This window comes from Henckelia pumila, chromosome 2, assembly GCF_033568475.1.
Source record: "Henckelia pumila isolate YLH828 chromosome 2, ASM3356847v2, whole genome shotgun sequence".
Lineage (NCBI taxonomy): Eukaryota > Viridiplantae > Streptophyta > Magnoliopsida > Lamiales > Gesneriaceae > Henckelia > Henckelia pumila.
Genome location: NC_133121.1, coordinates 31,197,136 through 31,215,455, shown reverse-complemented (window position 1 = coordinate 31,215,455; position 18,320 = coordinate 31,197,136). Strand labels below are relative to the sequence as shown.

The 18,320-nt window shown below is 39.5% G+C and overlaps 1 non-coding gene across 1 annotated transcript; it reads right to left on the bottom strand.

Annotated features, from left to right (window-relative positions):
• Nucleotides 1-964: 964 nt before the first annotated feature.
• Nucleotides 965-1,071, bottom strand: LOC140885731 (small nucleolar RNA R71). The gene has a single exon (XR_012151148.1). It is a non-coding gene; the product is annotated as a small nucleolar RNA R71 (small nucleolar RNA).
• Nucleotides 1,072-18,320: the final 17,249 nt, after the last annotated feature.

The window sequence follows — 18,320 nt, the reverse complement described above, 5'->3', positions numbered from 1 at the left end:
AATAAATTAAATTCCAATCGTCCAGTTCAAATAGGGGAAAGGTGAACCGAAATTCCAACAAAATCATTTTGAATTGGTGTTCTTCAGTCTGAGAATTGATTGTTTGGTTGTGAAATTCACTTTTATTTACGTTGAGTTCTTAATTAATTTTAAATGTTAGATAATTCCAAAATCAAATTTGAGATACTTTGTGTAGTTGAAAATCAACGAGACAAATTACTATTGTTAGTCCCTGAGGACGATACTCGTACTCAGTACATTTTATTATAACTTGAATCGTTCACTTGCGATTATTATCGACTGGATTTGAGAGATTTTTTAAAGAAAATTTAAGTGTTAGTATTCCGTCGATCAAGTTTTTGGCGCCGTTGCCGGGGACTAAATAGATTTTAATTTGTTTTATTTGATTTTTCTCTATTACAATTTTAATCACTAATTTCCATCTGTGGATTGCAGGATTCTCTTGCAGTACATGCAACACTCACCTGAGGAACTATTGCCTTTTGATTCAGAAATCGAGAGAACTTTTCATACGAGAAGAAAGAAACAACAACAACAAGAAATGGAAGAAGAACATTACCATGAACAACCAGTTTACAGATCCATGATGGATCTTGCCTTGCCAAACATTGAAGGTGCTAGACCAAGCATCATCCGGCCAACTGCAGCAGCTAATCACTTTGAGATAAAGCCGAACATTCTTCAAATGATTCATAACACACTTCAATTTGGTGGGAGTGTCATTGATGAACCATATGTACACATCACAAATTTTCTGGAAATTTGTGATACATTCAAGATACAGGGAGTTTCTGATGACGCTATACAGTTGCGTTTATTCCCTTTTTCACTGCGTGACAAGGCGAAAGCATGGCTAACGAATTTACCTGCAGGTTCCATCACAACTTGGGATGATTTGGCGAAGTCTTTCCTCACCAAATACTTTCCACCATCTAAGTCAATGAAGCTGAGAGCTGATATCACAACTTTTTCCCAAGGAGAACAGGAAACATTTTACGAAGCATGGGAGCGCTACAAGGATTTACTGCGGAGATGTCCACACCACCAATTACCAGAGGGTCTTGTTGTACAAACTTTTTATTATGGTCTTTCTCACTCAAATCGTACCATGTTAGATGCAGCTGCAGGTGGAAATCTTCTGCGAAAATCGTCAGAGGATGGCTTTGAATTAATCAAGGAAATGGCATCTAGTAGCTATCATCGTCAATCTGAAAGGGGTGCAGCCCGGAAATCTACTGGAATTCATCAAATTGATGCATTCACATCAGTGGCTGCTCAACTTGAAGTCATGAACAAAAGGATTGAGGAACTAAGCGTGGGAAACTCTGTGATGCGAGTACAAGAAGTGTGGTGTGAAAAATGGGGTGCAGAGCATTTCACGAAAGACAGTCAAACATTTTCTCAACCGGAGGGAGTTATGGCAAGTCACATGGGAAATCAAAATCGCCCAAGGAATGACCCATTTTCGAATTCAAACAATCCAGGGTGGAGACAGCATCCAAATTTCTCGTGGGGTGGATAGAATAATAAAGCATATGGGAATCAGAACAACAGCAGGCAGCCTGAAGAGGAGAAATCAAGCTTGGAGCAGATGATGCAGAAGTTTATATCATCTACTGAAACCCGCATGCAGAATCAAGATGCATCGATAAAGAATCTGGAGAATCAAATAGGTCAATTGGCCAAATCAATTTCCAGCAGAGATCAGGGTACTTTGCCAAGTGACACTGAGAAGAATCCGAAGGAATAGGTGAAAGCAATTGAATTAAGGAATGGAAAAACGGTCGAGCCTGAACCAAAAAGCGAGAAAGAGCCAGAAACAGTTACATCAGAAAAAACTTCAGTCAAGTCGTCTATCTTAACACCCCCAACCACTTCACAATCAAAAATTGTTGTGCCACCACCTTTTCCTGCAGCTCTTAAGAAGGCCAAGCTAGACTCTCAGTTTGGTAAATTCTTAGAAGTGTTTAAGAAATTGAATATCAATATACCCTTCGCTGATGCACTGATGCAAATTCCAAGTTATGCGAAATTCTTGAAGGAGATCCTCTCTAACAAGAGGAAATTGGAGGAGCATGCGATGATAAGTCTGACGGAAAACTTCTCGGCACTGGTGCAGAATAAAATCCCACTAAAGCAAAAGGATCCAGGGAGTTTCTCTATACCTTGTGTAATTAATGATGTTCAATTTCATAAGACTTTGTGTGATTTGGGTGCGAGTATAAATCTAATGTCTTACTCTATGTTTAGGAAATTGAGCTTGGGAGAACCAAAGTCCACCAGAATGTCGTTACAACTAGCGGACAGGTCCATCAAATATCCAAGGGGTATAATCGAGGACGTACTTGTAAAAGTGGACAAATTCATCTTCCCCGTGGACTTCGTAGTGTTAGATATGGAAGAGGATTTGGACATGCCACTCATTTTGGATAGACCTTTCCTGGCAACAGGAAAGGCACTAATAGATGTCCAGAAGAGAGAGTTGCTTTTGAGAGTGGGAGAAGAGAAAATTTCATTTGATGTTTTTAATGCTTTAAAATTTTCTCAGAATAATGAAGAATGTTTTCAACTAGATGTAGTGGATTCACTGTTATTTGATTATGTGCAGGATACTTTTCAGGAACCATTAGAAACTGCACTTATATCTGAGCATGTGGACGATTTCAGTGATGAAATTGAAGGGATGACTGCATATTTGAATGACAACCAGTCGTGGAGAAGAGGTGGAAAGCTTAGACTTGAAGATCTTGGCAACCGGAAGGATTTAGTCCTTCAGAAACCAAGCATTGAGGAACCACCCACTTTGGAATTGAAACCAATGCCTACCCATCTCAAATATGTATTTTTAGGTGAGAATGATAATTTACCTGTCATAATTTCTTCTTCTTTGACAGGTGAGATGGAGGCCAGACTAATGGATGTGCTCAAGAATCACAAGAGTGTATTTGCTTGGAAAGTGGCAGATATCAAAGGAATAAATCCGTCCATATGCATGCACAAGATCTTAATGGAATAGAACATCAACCCATTAGTCCAACCACAGAGGAGACTAAACCCGAAGATGCAGGAAGTTGTAAAAGCTGAGACGATCAAACTGTTGGACGCAGATATCATTTATCCTATTTCTGATAGTCCATGGGTGAGTCCAGTGCAGTGTGTACCAAAGAAAGGGGGGATAACTGTCATAAAGAATGAGAATAATGAATTAATACCTACTAGGACAGTTACAGGTTGGCGTGTGTGCATAGACTATAGAAAATTAAATGACGTGACCCGTAAGGATCATTTTCCTCTCACGTTCATTGATCAAATGCTAGAGAGATTGGCTGGGTATGAGTTTTACTGTTTTTTAGATGGGTACTCAGGATACAATCAAATAGCGATTGCACCTGAAGACCAGGATAAAACGACTTTCACTTGCCCATATGGTACGTTTGCCTATAGATGTATGCCTTTCGGATTGTGTAACGCTCCTGCTACTTTTCAGAGATGCATGACTGCCATTTTTCATGATATGGTCGAAAATTTTTTAGAAATTTTCATGGATGATTTCTCTATTTTCGGTCAATCTTTTGATGCATGTCTGCATAACTTGAATTCTATTTTAATGAGATGCGAGGAGACAAATTTGGTGCTGAACTGGGAGAAGTGTCATTTCATGGTGACAGAAGGTATAGTTTTGGGTCACCGAATTTTTGAACAGGGGATCGAGGTGGACAAGGCCAAGGTGCACGTTATTCAAAATTTGCCGCCACCCACGACAGTCAAGGGAGTTAGAAGTTTCTTAGGACATGCTGGTTTTTATCGGCGATTTATTAAGGACTTTTCAAAAATTGCCAAACGTCTGTCTTTTTTGCTAATGAAAGATGCCCTTTTTGATTTTGATTCAACTTGTTTGCAGGCCTTTGAGGTGTTGAGAGAAAGACTGGTGACTGCGCCAGTACTAACATCGCCAAACTGGGATCTTCCATTTGAGGTAATGTGCGATGCCAGTGACTCTGCTGTTGGTGCGGTACTCGGCCAACGAATAGACAAGGTATTCCGAACTATCTACTACGCTAGTAAGACTCTTAATGAAGCTCAGCTAAATTATGCCACCACTGAAAATGAGTTGTTAGCTGTAGTATTTGCATTGGACAAATTTCATTCGTACCTTGTACTTTCAAAAATCACAGTTTACACAGATCACTCTGCTATTAAGCACTTGTTGGCAAAGAAAGATGAAAAACCTAGACTGATTAGGTGGATCTTAATTTTGCAAGAATTTGATTTAGAGATCAGGGATAAGAAAGGTGTTGAAAACGTAGTAGCTGATCATCTGTCTAGATTATAATGCATTCCTGATGATGCACAAAACGAAGTAGAGGACATAGATGATTGGTTCCCTGATGAAAAACTTTTCGCCATAGAGAGTTCACCATGGTATGCACATTTTGCTAATTTTCTAGTCACAAGCACACTCCCACATAATCTATCTTTCCATCAGAAGAAATTTTTTTTTATTGGATGTCAAGCACTACTTTTAGGAACCATTTTTGTTTAAAATATGTGCTGACTCAATGATTCGGAGATGTGTGGCGGAAGGAGAAATGCAAATCATCCTCAGTCATTGTCATGATCGTGAGGTAGGTGGCCATGCTGGGCCAATCAAGACTGCAGCAAAGGTACTTGAATGTGGGTTCTATTGGCCCAACCTTTTTAAGGATGCACGCTTATTTGTCTTAGCTTGTGATAGATGTCAGCGGACAGGTAATATCTCTAACCGAAATGAAATGCCTTTACATAATATCATTGAGTGTGAGATATTTGATGTTTAGGGAATCGACTTTATGGGACCATTTCCACTTTCTTTGACAAAAAAATACATTTTGGTCGCAGTCGATTATGTTTCAAAATGGGTAGAGGCCGAAGCTTTTGCAACAAATGATGCACAGGTTGTACTGAAATTTTTGAAGAAAAACATTTTTAATCGATTTGGTACACCCCGTGCAATAATTAGTGTTGGTGGCACCCACTTTTGCAATAAACTTTTTGACAAACTCTTAAATAAATATGGTGTCAAGCATAAAGTCTCTACCCCATATCATCCCCAGACCAGTGGCCAAGTGGAAGTATCAAATCGAGAGATCAAACAGATTTTGGAGAAAAGTGTGAGTACTAATCGGAAGGATTGGGCACTTCGACTTGATGATGCCTTATGGGCCTATAGGACAGCATTTAAAACACCTATAGGCACCTCCCCTTATAGATTGTTGTTTGGAAAGGCATGTCATTTACCTGTTGAATTAGAGCATAGAGCATATTGGGCTATTAAGACTCTAAACTACGAATTTGCTGCTGCAGGTGAAAAAAGATTGCTAGAGCTTAATCAACTGGAGGAATTCCACGACAGTGCATATGACATGGCGGTTTCATACAAGGAACGAACCAAGAGAATACATGACAGGTGCATTCGACAGCGGGACTTCAAGGAAGGAGATGCTGTGTTGCTGTTTAACTCCCGGTTAAGACTATTTCCCGGAAAACTGAAGTCTAGATGGTCTGGGCCCTATAAAATCACAAGGGTGTACCCATCGGGGGCCATAGAGATCAAAGATGCCCGTAACGAGTCGTTCATGGTCAATGCTCAAAGGTTAAAATACTATGTGGGGGGTGATGTGGATTCCATGCCAGTCATCACCACATTGACTGACCAAGACTAGTTTGGGGAGGATGAAAAGTCAAGCTCTCGACTTTAAATTGAGAACTACATTCTACCTTTTTCTTTTATTTATATGAATTTTTGTTCATTTTAGTAAGTATTAGAACTTTTTAAGTTAATTTCTTTTATTTCTTGAGTTTGAGTACTGTCTCTGAAAAAATTTTCAAAACGAGGGGGTGAGCTCGCGCGGCAGTTATCTGCTGCCCGCGCACCCAAAGCCACTGTCTCGCAAAAATTTTTAAAGAGGGGGTGCGCTCGCGCGGCAGTTTTCTGCCGCCCGCGCACCCAAACCCACTGTCTCAAAAAATTTTTTTAAAAAAGGGGTGTGCACCCACGCGGCACTTTCCTACCGCGCGGGCGCATCGCGCAGACTCAGATTTTAAATGCCCGATCCCCTTCTTTCTTTCTTTAATTCCCCTTCCCTTTTTCCTTCTAACCCTAATCCCTCCCGCCGCCATCTCTCTCTCTCATTCTATTACTTTATTTCTTCTCTCAATTTCACAGGTTCAGCACTCAATTTCTCATCTTTATTGACATGGCACCCAAGAAACAGAAGTTTGCTACCTCTAGGGCCAACCCATCCAAAATCAAAGAGGAAAAATTTATTTCGGAAGAAGCCAATGCGAGGTATGAGGAGGCCAAGGCTACAAGGAATCCAATTGAAGAGAGGGGAATCGATCTCTCTGAAAAACACACCGCCTCCCTTGGCATCGTGGCTCGAGGATGGGCCGAGTTTTGCCGCCAACCTCTCGCGGCGTTAGTCCCGCTGGTCCGTGAATTTTATGCCAACACCGCCGAGCGTACCGATAGCACAGCTTTCGTGCGGGGTAAGATGGTTTCCTTTAGTCCCGCTGCTATTAATGAATTATTGAAAACTCCGGATGTAGATGATAGCCAATTTCAGGCATTTAAGGCTAACCCGGATTATAATGAAATCTCGAATGTCCTGTGCTATGATGGAAATGTGTGGAAGGATTCGGTAAAATTTATATCTTTTAAGGAAAAATATTTGCGCCTGGAACCGGCCTTGTGGTATGCTTTTCTGACTCACAGGTTGATGCCGGTGTCCCACACCCATGATGTCACAATGAGCAGGGCGGTGCTGCTGTATGCCCTGCACAAGCAATGGCCGCTTAATGTTGGACGAATTATCAACCGAGAGTTGTACACGTCCATTCGCACGTCCAACATTTCAATTTTTTTTCCGACCATTGTTTCTTTACTGTGTGTGCAAGCTGGTGTCCCATACAGGGACGACGAAGAATGATTGCACCCAATGTAGGCAGTGGATAACACAATTTTGAAAGCAAAACATTCATTCCGCCTCCGAGAGATTCAACCTCCTAGCCAGGCCAGCTCTGGACCCAGTCAATCATCAAGGAATGTGCTTAAGCCACCCCTTGCTTGCCGCACCACGAATGACACATTAAGCGAGATTTTGGCTTGGGTGCAACACATGGAAAAATGCCAAGAGGTGAACGCTGCCCACAATGAATCCACCAACGCCTGATGCGAGGACTGCTCGCAAATGCTGGGATGGACCCTGCCGCTTATCCAGTACCACCGCCATATCCTCCACCGTTCCAATTCCAATATGCTCCACCGGTTCGGGATCTGCCCGAAGATCTTGATGAGGAAGAGTCTGATTAGTACCAGGGGAGTTTTTAGTGCTTTTTGTTTTTACTTTTCTTTTGTTTGTTTTTTAGGTGTGGTGGTGTTAAGTAGCATTGGGGACAATGATCGTCTTTAGTTTGGGGAGGTTGTGTTGTCTTTTGTGTTTTCATTTTGTGTTCTTATTTTTGTTTGTTCGAGTCGTTTGTACTGTGGTTGCAAGTGTTGTGAATGAAAATCAAAAAATCCAATGATGAAGAAAAAATTATATTACCGTTTTTTGCTTAAGTCCATGACTATCTTCTTTGTTTGACAAATCATCTTGAACTAGTATAACCAAGTCGATGAATAGGTCTCAAAACACTCTGTGAGGTGTACTTCAATCTGAATTCGAAACATACAAACTTGGATATGATTGAGGCAATTTATTTGATCTTTGGGCTTAAATTTTTTTTCGTGAAATACCATAGATGCCAAGTTGAACCTTCACGTTTACATGAGCACGAAAGGTGCATGATCTTATTTTTGTTTTGGTGTAGTCATCACTTACCAGTGATGATTTTCTATGCTGCACTGATTGAGATCTGTTTGAGTTGACTGTGAATTGAAATGTGTCTAGAACAAGTTCGAACACCCCTCGAGGCGCAATACGGGTATACTGTGACTTAGGAGTGATATAGGCAATTCTTTCTGAATTTCGTTTGTGCCTTTCAAGCCACCCTTGATTTATTATGTCCCTAGTACCTAATTCGAGCTTATAAAACAAAATGAATGGCATACGTGAAAACGTGTGTTAAACCCCATTCGACATTATTTAATATCCTACAACTACTACCCATAGCTTAAACACTCATTCCTACCTTGTGGGGAGTAAATTGAATGTAGATTATTTCTAAAGGTGCTCCAATTGCATAATGTGAAAAAGGAAATAGTGTGAATGTTGACTCAAAACAAAAGGGTAGTTGAAAACAAGAAAGAAAAAATTGTGGTGAAAGAGAAAAAGTGTTGTTGGTAGAAGGAAAGTGAAGAAAATTTCTGGAGATCAATGCAGTGAAAAGAGATGATGAATGTGAATAGAAAGAAGTGGAATTGAGAAAATAGATCATCGATTACTCCCTCTTTGAATTCTTTTTCTTCATTTGGAGCCATTAACCCAGCCTGACATTATAAGCCAGATAAGACCTATTGACCGAGTCACAGTCGCCCAATATACTAGTGGAGAGGGGTTGTAAGAATTTTGCTTATGGACTATTGATAGACACGGTTAATGAATATGGATTCTTGATTAAAACAAACACACACTATTTCTCATTGAGTTATACTAGTTAGTAGAGTGTGTATCATTGAATACTCCCAAAGTCTTGATCCTATTATAACTGAAAAAGTCCTTATGATCCTAGAATGTGTGAATTGAATTCGGAGTAGAGTATTCCAAAAACGGACTTGCGAGATTTTGAAGTTTGCAAGGTTTGCGAGTTAAATTTTTTTTTTTAGGTCAGCATATGTGGATATGATTGGACTGTTTTTCTTTTAAAAGAGATTCTGAGGCTTGATGAGATTGATTTTACTTATTTGTTTTGTCGTATTGTTGTGTCTGCTTGTTATTTGTCACCTATTTTGTTCGAGGGCGAACAAAAGGTTAGTTTGGGGAGGTTGATAGGAGTCGTTTTTGTGCGTTATTTTTGCTTGTTTTGTGTTTGTTTTGCATTAGTTTCATTTTCGTTGTGTCTGTTTTTACCATTCTTGTTTCGTTTATTATTTTAAAGTTTTTTTGTATTCACTCCTCTGGTTTATTTATTTTTATTGCAGGAAATCACCAAGAAATGTTGATACTTGGTGAGAAGGTGATGCACAATTGAGGCGGTGAGGATAGCGCAAGAAGAAAAGCACATTTCTGGATAAAGAGGGGGTGCGCTCGCGCGGCAATTTTCTACCGCGTGGGCGCACTCATAAATTGTAAAAAAGTAGCTGGCAGAAAGGCATGGCGCCCGCACGGCAATTTTCTACCGCGCGGGCGCAATCACGAACTTGGGAAATAGTAGTAGCCAAATTTTCAGGCGCCCGCGCGGTAATTTTCTACCGCTCGGGCGCGATGCGCTGACGTGAAATTTTATTTTTTTTTAGAGAGTTTATTTCGGGAAGGATTCTTGGGGACTTTAAATACAATTCTTTCCTTAGTTTTTGAGGGTAGATACGGACGCACATCAGGAGGCAGACGGCGGCTGAGCAATTCAAGATTTCTCTTCTCCGTTGGGAGTTTTTCTTTTCTTCTCTTCTGAATTTTTATGTTAAACACTTTTGAGATTGAATTTTTGTAATGAATTCCAGTAGCTAAGTTTTTATTTTGTTGGAATCGAGGGGATCCTAACCCCGAAACACTGTAGTGTGATTGAATCACCGGACGTATTGAGATTTGATTTATGTTTATAATTGATTTTATCATGTTTTTCTTTCTATGTTGATGATTAGCTACCCTTAACATAGATTCGTAAATTGTGAATTGTTATCGAGAGATAGGTTCCTAATTAGAACGAATGATAGAATCCATGGACTTAAAATATGCATAGAGATATGGTATTTAGTACATGTTGATAGCCATAGACCACCAGGTTGAAAGTTGTAGAATTCATAGAATGCAAAGCAATCAGTCATGATAAATAATTAAAGAGATTTAATTATTTCACTGATTTGATTAGTTTGACATCACCTCGAGAGAAAGTGTCAATGTTACAGGAATTTCTATCATATTTTTCAGAATAAATTAAATTCCAATCGTCCAGTTCAATTAGGGGAAAGGTGAACCGAAATTCCAACAAAATCATTTTGAATTGGTGTTCTTCAGTCTGAGAATTGATTGTTTGGTTGTGAAATCCACTTTTATTTACGTTGAGTTCTTAATTAATTTTAAATGTTAGATAATTCCAAAATCAAATTTGAGATACTTTGTGTAGTTGAAAATCAACGAGACAAATTACTATTGTTAGTCCCTGAGGACGATACTCGTACTCAGTACATTTTATTATAACTTGAATCGTTCACTTGCGATTATTATCGACTGGATTTGAGAGATTTTTTAAAGAAAATTTAAGTGTTAGTATTCCGTCGATCAGTATGGGGGAGAGGACTTAGCCAGTCAGTTAGAGCATTTAGCCGTATTTTTGAAAAATTTTAGAGCTCATAGTTAGCAATGAATATAATTGTTGAAATTCACTAGGCTATGATAATGAAGTTTTGTAAAATTATTTTTGATGAAAATTTACTCTTGATTGGATATGAGAAACTTGAGGTTGAGTAGTGAATATTTTTAAACACACATATTTGACCAGTAAACTGTAGCTATGTGTTCGATGATGTTTGTGTCTATTGGACCATTGCATGACAATATGTTTTTGTGGAGCCTGATAGTGTTTTGTTGAACCCTGATGATCATTTTGACTTGACATAAACGATCTTGGGCGCACCTAGAAAAAAAAAATTATATACAACTCCATCCGGGCCTAGAAAGGATTGAAATCCTAATCCTAAAAGATTAAATTCAAGGCTAAGTATGCGGATTAAATGGGTTTGATGCTCCATCCGGGATATAGACGAGGGGATTAGAAAAGAAAAAAATTTCATATCCTAGCCAGTTATAGCTAAGTTTGCGGGTAATTATTGGGGCTAAAGCAATACCGGGTGAAAAATCCGGAGGTGCGTAATTTTATCTGAATAGAGTTGTGTTTTTGTTTGAAGATTTTTTGGAGGAAAGGGCACTTGATGGTGATATTTACACTGAATTGTTATAGGTCGGCGAACAGTATTAGAACGGAGTCTTTTGAAGTTGCACTAGCTAGAATAACATGACACACACACACACACGTTTACGCTTGACTGATGGTATATTATGGAAAATCGAGAGTATTCATAATTTTGTTTTGTATGTGAAAACTTCTTTGAGACTGTGATTTCATTATTTTGTGTTTATGTTTTTTATTGCTCGAGGGCGAGAAAGGTTTAAGTAGGGGAAGTTTGATGTGATGGTATTTTCCTATGTTTGATTGAGTTAATTTGTAATGATTAGGTGTATTTTTATTGGCTAAATTCATGTTATAGTTCCTAATCATTGTATGTGATTTGATATAGGAAAAGAGAAGAAATGGAACTAAATATGGAAGAAAGAGCCGAGATAAGAGAAGAATTACAAAGCAGCAATGATCAGAAAATCATATTTAATTTTAGAGAAGATCAAATCCGATCTCCAACATTCAGAATAAATATCAAAATGTTTTAAAGCAGCTGTCCAAATTTCAACTCAATCCGACGGCTAGATCTCCGGATATGAATTTTTCAAAATTGCTGCTCGCTGGAAAAAAGTCGCGCTCGATCCTGTCAACTCACAGGATCGAGCGCGCCTATTGAAAAATCGGGACAGTAAGTTGGCAAGATTCTTGTGCTCGATCCTAGAAACTCGTCAGAACGAGCGCGCGAGACGTGAATTTTTGGAATTAGAATTTAATTAGGAAACTTTCTTGGGAAGGTCTCTAGTCTTTAAATACATCATATAACTCAAAAATTACTATCTTTTGATAAATTTTGAAGATCTTTGGACGACAGAAAGCTTGAAGAACTCTCTTGGCGGCTAGGTTTTATCTTTCTTGTTCTTAGATTTAATTCTTTCTTAGTACTTGGTTAAGGAAGACGAAACCCTTGATTTTATTCACTTTGTGAGATTTTGATTTTCAATGTTTGATTTTTATCGAGTATCAAGAGTTGTTCTGGTTTATTTCATGCTTGTGTGTTTGATTATTAGATTGATCACCTTATAATTCTTTTGTATAATCTACCGCTAAATTAGAATTCAAATCCGTAATTGTTTGAATCATCTAATTTGTAAAGCAACTGCGTTTAATATTTTCTGCTGTTGAATTTGTTAAATCGTAGGAACAACAATTGATTAGGCTAAATACATCCGCTGGTGCATGTGTTGTCTAGATTCATCAGTTTCACTTATATGAATGCTACCTTAGATTTAAATCTAGATCGCTGGTATTTGGGTTGATTTATTGGTAAGGGTTAATCTAGAACGCTGGTTTCTAATTAACTAAGATTAAGGTGGAACAGGAATTACATTTTTAATGGTGAATATTCAATGAAAATTAATTATTTTTAGATAATCGATGATCGAGTGAATGATTTCAAAGGTGTAGTCGACCGATACCAAGTCTCGTTAATAACACAAATTTTATTTATTTCCAGTATTTTTAATAACACAAATAAATTTCACTTTTCTCGTGGGAACGATCCCTACTCTCACTACTACATGTTTATTTAGTTAATCTGAGTTGGGTTAATTTGTGCGCGACACGACTAAGCGCTACAAGTAATTAATCACACAGTCGTAGTCTTTCACTAACTCCAACCATCGACGTTGCCTCATGTTCAGCTCCTTATGCGTGAAGAAATACTTGAGGCTCTTATAATCTGTGAAGATTTCACATCTATCACCATATAGATAGTGCCTCCAGATCTTCAGTGCAAATATTACTGCTGCTAACTCCAAGTCGTGAGTGGGATAGTTTCTCGCATGGGTCTTTAACTTCCTAGAAGCATAGGCAATTACTTTCCCATCTTGCATCAACACTGCTCCCAAACCTGACGTAGAAGCATCGGTGTACCGCACATAACCTCCCTGCCCAGATGACATCGATAACAATGGAGCCTTGATCAAAGCTTGCTTAAGCCCCTCAAATCCCTTCTGGCAATCTGAACTCCACACGTACTTGACTCCTTTCCTCGTCAAAAATGTCAAAGGTAGAGCCATCTTCGAGAATCCCTTAATGAATCGCCTGTAGTAACCTGCCAATCCCAAGAAACTGCGTATCTCACTGACTGTCTTAGGCACTGGCCAAGTCCTTACTGTTTCCACCTTAGCTGGGTCCACCTCGACTCCTTCTTGGGAGATAATAAGCCCCAAGAATGCCACCTTATCTAGGCAAAAGTCACATTTACTGAATTTTGCGAACATCTTCCTATCTCTCAAAATCTGCAACACTGTCCTCAGATGTATGGCGTGCTCCTCTCAACTCTTGGAATAGATCTAGATGTCGTCAATGAATACAATCACAAACTTATCCAAGTATGGGTGCAAGACTCGGTTCATCATGTCCATGAACACTGAAGGAGCATTCGCCAGTCCGAAATGCATAACCAGGAACTTGTAGTGGCCATAACGAGGTCTGAAAGCTATCTTATGGTTGTCTGCCTCTATAATCCTCAACTGGTGGTACCCTGAACGAAGATCTATCTTCGAAAACATTGATGTCCCCTGGAGCTGGTCGAACAAGTCCTCAATTATCGGCAACGGGTATTTATTATTTACTGTCAGCTTGTTCAACTCCCTGTAATCCATACACAACCGCATACTACCATCCTTTTTCTTTACGAACAACACTAGTGCGCCCCAAGGTGATGAACTAGGGCATATGAATCCCTTGTCCAGTAACTCCTGAATCTAATCTTTCAACTCCTTCATCTCTGTAGGAGCTAATCTGTAGGGAGCCTTAGATACTGGTACTGCACCTGGTACAAGATCAATGGAAAATTCGATCTCCCTGTCTGGTGGTAGTCCAGAAATATCATCAGGAAACACTTCTGGAAACTCATTAGCCACTGCAACATCTGATAAATTATGTGCTTTCAGAGTAGCCACTGATGAAACCTGCCTGTCACTCTGCACTGTCGGAATCGACAACTGCCCTCCCTGAGGTAGTCTAACTGTCACCAGTCTGCTCCTGAAATCGAACACTACTCCATATCTGCTCAACAAGTCAATCCCCAGAATAATATCAAAATCTGGCATCGGTAGCACTATCAGATGAGCAGTCAGTGCATTACCCTGCAACTCTAGAATAATTCCTCTGAACACCCGATTAGTAAGTACAATTCTCTTTATTAAAATCTCATGTAATACATACAGTATTCAAAATACAATGAAATGTACAATCGAACATGAAATGATACAACCAAAGTATGATGATTCATTACAACTGAAATACTGTTTACAACTACATCAATACAGTATTTAAATCATCGTACTAGTCTTCGTTTCTTGAGCATGAAGCTTCTAATCGACACATGCATCGATACAAGCATACTCGCGACCAAGTCTCTCTACATGTCCTCCTACGAAGAACTCTGGAGAAATGGCTCGTGATAGCTAACCAACTATGCTCTGCGTCAGTGCATGTCAGTCGACCTCTTTTGCTCACGTTCTACCGTCAGCTTTCTTCTTGTAACCAAATCATGCTTTTGAACATGAAGTTTCCCGTGTGCCTACCGAACGCATCGGTACAAGCATACCGGCAAAACTATGTTCCGCATGAAAATCTCTCCAACTACTAGTGGAGAATCTTCAGAGTAGTGTCATCATGGTAATGACTGTACAGATGCAAGCATCAAGTAAGTCCCCACCAATCCTCTGCCACTGCCTTTGGCATCCGATACTCGATCCAAAGCTAGGATCCACATGAGTAGAAGTCTTGAAAACTCGGACACGATCCATCACTCCTGTCCGCACTTGCTGGAATCCCATAAGACAAATCTTCAGAAATCCTGCCGATGATGATAGTCTTCGGGCAACTTAATCGCCGCATCATCACCTCTTCCAAGGTCTCATCCATCCTATAAGGATAACCCAAATTCTCTTTACTATATCCCAAGTCTCTTTGCATGCCGCTCTGATACCAAAAAGTGTAGTGACCCTATCCGGATCCACTACCTAATCAGAGTTAAGAGCATAATTAAGCATGCATTAAAATAAATCGCTGCGAAAGACTTAAATAAAAGCAGACCGACAGAATACAACCGGTTAAACCAATTCGATTTATACAACCAAATCGAATAAATAGCCTAAAGGCAAAACCTATAGCTAATCCTGCTGTCTTCACTGGTCACTGGCTACTCCAAGCTCCTGGTGCTCAATCCTGCACCTACACCTGCCCCGTCGAATGGGGTGTCCAGATACACAGAAAAGACTGGACGTGAGCTCTAAGCTAAATATGAAAGCACTGGGTAAAACATACAAATATGATGCATGCAAATGATAGGGTATCCATATCTGGGATAACTGTATACAACTGCTCAGTAATGGCGCCAAGGACATGAGTGGTACAACCCGGGGAGCAAACCCTGAGTACACTGCTCATTCCTATAGGACGTGGACTGTGTCCCCAGATGCTAATCACCCATGACCCGTCAGTCACTGGGCAGTAGACATCACCTGTCCAGACAGGGCTGAGCGGCCCTACATGGCTCATCTCGTAAGATGGACAAGCACAATATGATATGCACATGCTGCATAATAATATGACACACAAATGCAACATATAAGCATGAAAAACCCGCTGGCTATCTCAGTCTGTACTTACGTACCTTTCTACAGGCAGTTCCTAGCAGTCCCGCTCTAGGTTCCAAGCCTATATCAGCTCTACAATGCAAATACCCATGCATCAATAATTAAGCTCTAAAGCCTTAACTAAACTATTGCATACTCCTAAATAATTTAAGGAGACCATAGCTATACATGCGTCCTTTGTCAGCTCGCTGATGACAATTGTCTCAAAACTTAGGCACATCTTCGCCTCGACGTCGGGATCGCTATGCCACTTTCGGATTCCCAATAGGATGTCTAGAACTCCCTAGATCTGAGTTAGAAGGCTTAGGAATCAGAGAGAAGAGAGGGAAATGTGCACTTAAAAATGAAATCTTGGCCCCCTATTTATAGATGGAGTTCGGGCCGTCCGAACTCGACTTCGGATCCTCCGTACTGGTTCGGATCCCCCGTTCCTGACTTCGGAGCCTCCGTTCCTGTTCGGAGCCTCCGATCCTGACTTCGGATCCTCCGAAGTCCCATCAATGATGTCACCCATGACACATTATCTTCGGAGCCTCCGATCCGAGCTCGGATCCTCCGAACCCGTTCGGATCCCCCGATATTTGGTTCGGATCCTCCGATCCAGTTCGGAGCCTCCTAACTCGGTTCGGAGCCTCCGAACCATCCGAACCCTCGGAACCTTTCCGACCATTTTTGAGTGTCCTGAATCCATTTCTGGACTCCGTTAACCCATTTGGAATTTCCTTAATCATGTTTTACTTAATCTAAACATGATTACATGATTAATTATTCATTAATCGTTAATTCTGGATACGGGTCACTACATGCAACAGTAGACATGCCATCTAATGAGATAATACCTGCCATCTATCTCATGCAGTCCAACAGACCACCATGACCAAACATACATGATGCCTCAATGCAAAAATGCAGTTAACTTTACTAAATAATCACATTCCAACTTTACCTCGATGCATAAGTCATTAAAACATCATAACAAATTAAAATAACTTGCAAACTTACAACTATGCGGTGAATCTGAACGAGTTTGGCGTGACGTGAGTGGCGCAAATCCCCTGGACCATGCTCTGATACCAAGTTGTGACGACCTCAAATTCTTAACTTAAAATAATGAATTAATTAAAATAACTGGATTTTTTTAAATAATTACTACATAATAGAAGGTGTAGGGGATATCACACACAATAATAAACATTTAAATAAAAACGACTGGCACGAAAATATTAACTTCATTCAAACTCAAACTTCAAATGCTGTAACAGTTATAATAAAATTCTCTTGAAAGTTTAAAGTAAATCTGGCCAAAGGGAAAAGTACTGGCAGATTAATAAAATATTTAAGCTTTTTCAAAAAACCTCAACAATAAACATAAATAAACTGTTTCATCAAAAACATCATGTTGCGGAAGCTGCATGATCATGATTTGCACCGCCACACGACCACCGCACCCGCCAAACAGCACCACCTACTCCTTATCATTACATGCATCGATAAAGTCTAGTGAGCCTAATGACTCAGCAAGAAATATCCGGATATAGCAAAGATACATAACTCTATAAACTTTAAACTTGTACTTTAAAACATCAACTTTAATACTTTGAAACCCTTAAAACTTCAAGCTTGCAAACACAAGCCCACAATCCTCAACCTTTATCTTTAAACTTTCAAACTCGTCGCAAAAGAGACGCCTCAACCTTTACTTTACCTCAACATAAGACAAACACATCGCAAAGAAATATAACTTGACACATAACAAACACATCACGAATGAATATACCTCAACTCAACCTCAACCTCATAAAAATAATTATTTTCTTTCGGCCTGTGGCTCAGAAACTTTCCTCAACTTTCATTATAGTCGTTTGATCAAGCATTATACAAGGATATCCAGGGTGGAGGGGTATCATGACTCAAAGAGCCTTTATCCACACTCCGTCAAACCTCAAGTGGAGGGGCATCATGACTCAATGGAGCCTACATCCACACTCCGTCAACCTCAACCTCAACCTCAATCGTAACTTTACCACAAACCATAAAAATATTTTTTCTCACCTCTTTATCTCAATCCTCAAATCAGGAACACGCACACGAAACAATACAAAACAAAATACATATTAAAATACATACACACAGACACACCTACACTAAACTCACGCACACACCTATCATGTATTAACCCCCTCACTCACGCACACACATACCATGGAATGGCAACGGGTCGGGTTCGGGTCGGGTTTGGGCAAACCCAAGACCCAACCCGCCTCCCCTTGGACCCGCCCCGCCCTGTGAACCCGGCGGGTCCAATCCGGGTTAGACCCGTTGGACCCGCCAAATTTTATATAATTTAAATTTTATTAAATAAAAAATTTAAATAAGTTAAAAAATTAATAAAAATCATTAAATTTATTTTTCAAATTTATATTAACAATATTTAGGACAAAAAATATTCTCACAAGTTAAAATGTATTATTTTTTATTAAATTAATAATTAAAAATTAAATAATTTTATAATAATAGATTTTTATATTAAAAATATCATGATATATTAAAATTATTTCAACCCAAAAATATTATAAACTCAAATTATGAATAAAA